The sequence below is a fragment of the Anomaloglossus baeobatrachus genome, chromosome 4 (assembly GCF_048569485.1).
Source record: "Anomaloglossus baeobatrachus isolate aAnoBae1 chromosome 4, aAnoBae1.hap1, whole genome shotgun sequence".
Taxonomy (NCBI): domain Eukaryota; kingdom Metazoa; phylum Chordata; class Amphibia; order Anura; family Aromobatidae; genus Anomaloglossus; species Anomaloglossus baeobatrachus.
This window is the reverse complement of record NC_134356.1, coordinates 647,922,869-647,930,321: the sequence shown is the minus strand read 5'-3', so window position 1 is coordinate 647,930,321 and position 7,453 is coordinate 647,922,869. Positions and strand designations below refer to the sequence as shown.

At 45.3% G+C, this 7,453-nt stretch overlaps 1 non-coding gene across 1 annotated transcript; it reads right to left on the bottom strand.

Moving 5' to 3' along the window:
• Nucleotides 1–7,087: 7,087 nt before the first annotated feature.
• Nucleotides 7,088–7,159, bottom strand: TRNAE-UUC (transfer RNA glutamic acid (anticodon UUC)). Its single transcript has one exon. It is a non-coding gene; the product is annotated as a tRNA-Glu (tRNA).
• Nucleotides 7,160–7,453: the final 294 nt, after the last annotated feature.

The window sequence follows — 7,453 nt, the reverse complement described above, 5'->3', positions numbered from 1 at the left end:
CCCAAAGGGTCACAGAAAAAATGAGAGGCGTAAAAAAAAAAAAAAAAAAAAAAAAAAAGAGTGTTGCTTTGATTAAAAATTTTTTTTTTTTTTTTTCCTTTCAACAGTTTAAACTTGGGAGTGGAGAGGAGACGGCCGTCTGCCCGGACGTCAGACTGGAAGGGCCGGAGCGGGGAAGGCGGTGAGACGCGTCGGGCCCTCCGGAGGACGCTGGGGGATCTGGAGTCCCGTCCGGAATCCCGCGATAGCTGACGGTGGCGCTCTGAAATACCCTGCCGGGACCGGAGAGGAGTTCGGGTGGTAAGTGACCATCGCCGCACCTTCGGACGTCCTCTCGCGCCCGTGAGCCCACCCAGGGTAACCCAGGAGAGGCCGAGATATACCCCACCACGATCCTCATATACTGGGCCGGCGTCTCTCTTCTCCCCCCCACCCCCGCTCCCACAGCAGAACGTCGATCACCAGCCTGGGAGTCAGAAGGCTGCCAGACCTGGGTCCGTGGTGCACTTAGGAGCCAGATAGGGGAGCCTGGGGGACTCCTGAACCGAGGGCCCCCCCCCTCACAGAATAAGGGATATATCCAAAACATATCAAGAGACACCTCGTTCCTTTCTCCACCACCAGGGGGTCAGCCAGGGATGAGTCTCTTGCATTAAGGGTCACAAGCAGGGCTCTCTAGTAATATTCCCAGACCCGGAGCTATATATCTTCCTGGACTCAGGGGCTGCTGACGGGAAAATACAGAAGAGAGTGTACAGAGGACATCCAAGTGGTCCCATATATAAAAAAGCACAGTCCTTCTGATACCTCCCCCCCCCCCCACAGGGGCATGTAAAGTGGTGCACCCCACACTGCTCAGAGGGAGCGGAGAGACCGGACCCCCATTATACTTGAAATAACATAATATCATAAGAGCTGACTTCGACATGGTCAAATTCGGTAATAAAATGGCCAGTGCTCTGCCTAAACCAGTGGTGACCACGACTCAAGCAGATGTTGATAAGTTTCTCAAAAAACATCTCCTGCCAGCGGAGGCAGGAGCTGACTGTCTTCAAAATTCATCTGCAAACATCACACAAGAAATGGAGGATGACGCCAGTGACACAGAGGACATGGACTCTAGCAAAAGCCTCCCTATCTCCAGGTCCTTTATCAAACGGATTCTCAACAAAGCCTTAGAACCGGTAGTGAAGGAGCTCACCCACATCAAACAGGATATTGGCCAGATAGGACACAGAGTGGAAACGCTGGAAGCTTCCCAGGCCACGATCACCACAACATCCAACGCCATCATCTCCTGTCTTCACCAACAAGAAGATAGTGTCAACCAAATCCATACTATTCTGGAGGACCATGAAAATAGGGAGAGGCGAAACAATCTCAGAATAAAAGGCCTGCCAGAAACGGTAGTAAACGAAGCCCTGACCCCAGCCCTTCTAAGCATCTTCTCTGATCTGATAGACACTGACCCTGTACCACAGATAGAGCTGGTCAGAGCTCATAGATCCTTGAGACCTCGTCCTAGGCAAGGGGAACCATCAAGAGATGTCATTTGCCGTTTCATGGACTACCGTATTAAGGAGCTCGTTCTCAAAAAAGCAAGGGAAGCTGGCACCGTAAAATATGAAGACTCCGAAATCAGGATTTTCCAAGACCTAGCTGCCACCACTCTGACCAAGAGGCGAATACTGAAACCCTTCACAGAAGAGCTGCGCCAACGCCAATTCCCATACCGCTGGCTATATCCATTCGGCATTGCAATAACAGCAAAAGGGAAATACTATCAAGGCAAAACATCAGGCGAAATTAGGCAAATCTGCGAGGACCTGGGGATTACTTTGGAGAAGTATCCTGAATTAGAAATCCATAGTTCAGCATCTGCGCTTCAGCAACTTCCAGAGCCGTCACCCTGGCACAGCGTCATCCCGAAGGCCCAAAGGCCTAGACGCAATGCGGCACAGAAGCTCCAGATAAACTCAGAAAGCAAACCCCGTGAGAAGACCTAGGCTCCAGCCTACTATTGCCAAACATTGTTTATGCGTGTTGAAAGCATGAAGTCACCCTAGGGGTTCTATACTTTCTGCTCCCTCTTGATGCGTATCTACTCCTATATAGATGTTGAAAATGTTGTTATTGTTGTCTTTAACATTTTGTTCTTTTTCTGATCTTTTCTCCACTTCCCACCTTTTCTGCTCCCCTCTTTCCCAGCACGGTCGATGGTCTGGTCCATTCATCCCACCGGAAAAAGAGTCATACACCTGCAACCGTCACTATGCAGACACAACATAAGGTATTTAATGTGACAAGCTTTAACGCTCATGGGTTGAATTCCCCCATACCAAGGGCACAAACTTTATCGAATTTTCACAAAAAACATATTGACATTATCTTTCTGCAAGAAACACACTTTTGCAAAGGCAAAATTCCTAACTTTGAAAAAGCATACTATAATACGTGGTTTCATGCCCCCTCTCCAAACAAACGGACTAAAGGGGTGTCGATAGCACTAGCCAAAGACATACCCTTTTTACCCCAACACGAAGTAATTGACCCGGAGGGCCGGTTCATTTTTGTTAAAGGCCTATTAGCGGGATCAATGGTAACTATGGGAAATATTTATGCTCCAAATGTCAGGCAGGTGAGATGGCTGCTTTCCACACTCAAAAAATTCAAGACCTTTTCGGAAGGCATTCCAATACTCTGTGGAGACTTTAATGTAGCTTTGGAACCAAAATTAGACTCAACCTCAAAAAAGAGCCACATATCACTCAGGGACCTTTCTCGAGTCAAAACTGCTCTCCTCTCTTTATCCCTGACTGACGTCTGGCGACTACAACACCCAACAACCAAAGATTTTACCTTCTTCTCACACCCCCATAAATCATATCACAGGATAGATTACATTTTTTTACCCAGGTTTCTACTACCTAACGTCACTGACACAACAATCCAATCTACGCCACACTCTGATCATAGTTATGTCACGTCAAGTTTCACACTACAGAAGGCATACCTGATTCACCGTACATGGAGGTTAAATGAGTCAGTTCTCTCCTCAGAAGACAACAGGAAACGTATTTCTGATCGTCTCCGCAACTATTTTGCGGAGAATAAGACACAAGATGTCAAAGCACCACTTTTGTGGGAAGCACATAAAGCGGTCATAAGGGGAGAGCTGATTTCCATTTCCTCACACCTCAATAAACAGAGGAAACTAATCTTACAAAATCTATATGAAGATATAACCATATTGGAAACCCAACATAAAAAATCTCTATCTCAGCAGACTTTAGAATTATTGACTGCCAAAAGGGTGGCACTGAGAGACATACTCAACAAACAATCGGCCAAGTTACACTTAAGTTGGAAAAACCGCATATTTGTACATGGGGACAAAGCCTCCAAACTTATGATGTCATTAATTAAAACAAGACAAGCTCGCACGTTTATACATACACTCAAAACGCCACAGGGACACCGCACTCAGGACTACTCACAAATTTCAAATGAATTTTTACAATTCTATAAGAGCTTATATCAATCCCGGCCAGAAGAGTCAACAACAGACATCGATAGGAGGAAACGCGGCATACATAACTACCTAGCCAATCTAAACCTCCCGACACTCTCCAAAGCACAACAAGAATCCCTGACAAAACCATTTACTCGTGCTGAGGTTCAGTCCACCCTGTCCAGATGCCCCATGGGAAGAGCACCAGGCCCAGATGGCCTACCAACCATATATTATAAAAAATTCTTTGATATCTTGGGGGACCACCTCCTGGCAACATGCAATGCTCTACTCCTGGGTGATTCTATTCCCAAACAAGCTCTGGAAGCCCACATATCATTAATACATAAGGAAGGGAAGGACCCGGAAAGCTGTGGAAGTTATAGGCCCATCTCGCTTTTGAATGTGGACCTAAAAATCTACGCAAGTTTAATCGCTAACCGGGTTGCGGAAATCCTTCCTGACCTTATATCTCCGGAGCAATCCGGATTTATACGGGGAAGAGAAGGGAAGGACAATGCGCTACGCTTACTTCATCTAATGCAATATGCTAGGACTCGGAGCTTGCCCCTTGTGCTTTTGGGAACGGATGCCGAAAAGGCATTCGATAGGGTGGACTGGACTTTCTTGCGGGGCACGTTGGAGGCTTTTCATTTTCCTCAGACTGTCATACATGCAATACTACAGATGTACACATCCCCCACAGCCAGAATCAAAATAAATAACACGCTGACTGACCCCTTTGACATCAAGAATGGAACCAGGCAGGGCTGCCCCTTGTCCCCCCTACTCTTTGTCATGGTAATGGAGCCATTGATATGCTCCATCCAACAAAATCAGGGAATTGAGGGGATTAATCTACAGGGGATTCACCACAAATCTGCCGCATTTGCGGATGACTTGTTGGTAGTAATGTCCAGACCCGAAAGAGGCTTCCCTGCCTTCATGAACACACTAGAAGAATACAGCCAATGGTCCAACTTTAAAATCAATCTCTCCAAATCTGAAGCACTGAGTCTAAACATCCCGAGCAATGTCATCAAACATCTCCAGAAGTCGTTCCCATTCAGATGGCCAAAAAGCCACATTACCTATCTCGGCATCAAAATAGGGAAATCCCCCAAATCACTCTTTGACCTAAATTATAAGTCTCTCCTTCCCAAACTCACCACACAAATAGCCTCATGGAAAGCGCCTTTTATCTCTTGGATAGGCCGGAAAAATCTAATTAAAAGCATCGTACTCCCAAAATTTATATACCTCTTTCAAATGTTACCTATACCAGTCCCCAAATCTTTTCTTTCTCAGTGTAATTCTTTAATTTCCAATTACATCTGGAACAAGCACAAACCAAGAATCAATTTCCACACTCTGTGTCTCCCAAAGGACAAAGGGGGAATGGGACTCCCCAACATATCCATATATTATAAAGCTGCTGTCCTCTCTAGAGCAGTAGACTGGGTCAGATGCCCTCCGAATAAGTTGTGGACGACAATAGAGGAACACCTGGCCCCCTCCCCCTTACGAGCTCTTTTACTCGCCCCCCCCTGTCAGGGAAATAAAAGATTCTGTACCAACGAACTGACTAGAACACTTCTGGACAACTGGAACCGTAACATAGAGCTCCTGGCCCCTCCTCTTTCACCTCTTACCCTAATCTCTGATATACTAGACTCCAGCCTGAATCTCGCCAACACCGCGAAATCTCCATATCTAAGTAATGCAAAGATCCCAGCGATAGATCTCCTACAAGACGGTTCTTTGATCTCGAGGCAGGAGATGGGTGAGATTCCCCTCCTTTCTAAACTCACATTTCTTCATTATATGACAATAAAACGCACAATTCAACCATTATTGCCACAGTCCAACCTCACTAGACCCTTAACCACATCTGAATCACTTTGCTCGCAAACAAGGTCTCCTAAAAAAGTCTTGTCTCGCTTATATAACACTCTACTTACAAAGGAATTGGTAGTAAAAAGAGCTTACATACTGAAGTGGGAAAAAGATCTGAATACTACATTTACTGACGCCCAAACGAGCCAAATTTACGGTTCCTCGCATGGACCTTCATGTTGTGTGAGGGTTCAAGAGAGTTCCTTCAAAGTAGTTGCGAGATGGTACATAGTCCCGGACACGGCTGCAATTTGGCAATCTGCCTCTTCAGGCCTCTGCTGGAGGTGTGAGGAGGATAGAGGAACGTATCTACACATTTGGTGGACGTGCCCTCGTCTCCAGATATTCTGGAAGATGGCAATCCAGCTAATTCTTGATCTTACAAACAAAGGGGAGGACCCAGAACCCATGCATCTGCTACTAAATTTCCCACTGTGGCCTAATGATAAGGCTAACTCGAAACTGGCGTCCTTTGTGAGCTCAGCCTGCAAACTGCTGATTGCTCAACTGTGGCGCACGACTATGATACCCACCATCTCGCAGCTGTTACAGAAAATTGACCAATTATACTACGCGGAGGAGCTCTCTGCCCTCTCAAGACAACAATTGTTCTTCTTTGGGCAAGTTTGGAAGGCCTGGAAGGACTACAAATCTAAACCTTCTTTTTTGACGGCGGTGGCGCAGGAGACGCCATAAAGAAACCTGGGTCGTCTTCTCCTCCCCATTAGGGGACCGAGGGAGATGATAGCCTAGTTCTGATAAATATAGACATATGATGAATGGACCCTAGACCAACACCCTCTCCCTACTCCATCCTCCCCCCCCCTATCTATTCTCCCCTTCTCAAATCTCTTAGATCTTTTATCTCCCTTCCTAGAAATGAGCTGTAGGGGTTGAGAGGCTTTTTTCAGAATCCTCAGTGGTCCCCCCCCCCCCCCTCCTATTTTCTTGTTTCCATTATGTGTTCTCTCCTTTTTTCTTTTTCTCTTTCCTTTCAATAAGAAAAAAGTTAAAACTGTTCCTCCGTTTTATAAGGTTATGAGAGCAAGGCATGATTTGGCTTGCCTTCCACTACTCGCCAGATATAATGACCTTTAATAGATCTGAGATTATATCCAGCAGACGATATTGCACCTGGAAGGCGGTTTAATGTGGTTTAAAGCGATTTAATGCAATTTAGTTTAACCGTAAAGCTAGTAATGTCTATGCTCTGTGATATGTGCATTTATTTTGTTATTATTGGTTCAATAAACAAAACATTAAAACAAACAACAGTTTAAACTTGACTCATTTGAACAGTAGTTAGGAGCTAGTGGCTTATTCTGATGGTTATGAGGTTTTCCCTCAGATAGGGTACAGTTCACTCCTTTTCTTTGACTAGGGAGCTTGAGAACTTTGCCATTCAGTTGTTAAATTCTACAGATTAGAATGGAAATTGGAGGCCAAAGGACAGGCCATACGAGTTGTTGAGTTCCTCGACATTTTGAAGTAAAAAGGGATAGTTGAGAATAGTTTGAGCTATGAAACCTTTAAATGTGTTGTGCTAGAGTTAGAAATGAAGTGCCAAGACCCTAACGTTTTGCAATTTTGGCTGCAAAGTGCAAATTTTACCTGAATGCTTTTTTATGCAAACAACAGTGTCTGCCTTTGAATGTCAGAGATAGTACAGAAAAAGCAGCATTCCCATACCGGGAGTCGAACCCGGGCCGCCTGGGTGAAAACCAGGAATCCTAACCGCTAGACCATATGGGAAGAGTTGTTCTCGCAAGACGTTCTCAATGTGAAAAAAGAAGAACTTAATTGCTTTGAGTAAGTAAGTTTGGCACATCCTTGCTAGAAGCTTGCCTCGTTAGCGCAGTAGGTAGCGCGTCAGTCTCATAATCTGAAGATCGTGAGTTCGATCCTCACACGGGGCACTATGCTTAAGATATTTTGTCTCCATCTTGACTAGACAGCCAGAACTGTATCCACTCAGTACCAAAAAACGTCAGATATAAAGGAAGGGGGTTTTGGATCCTTTGAAACCAAATAGTTAAAAGTCAAAAG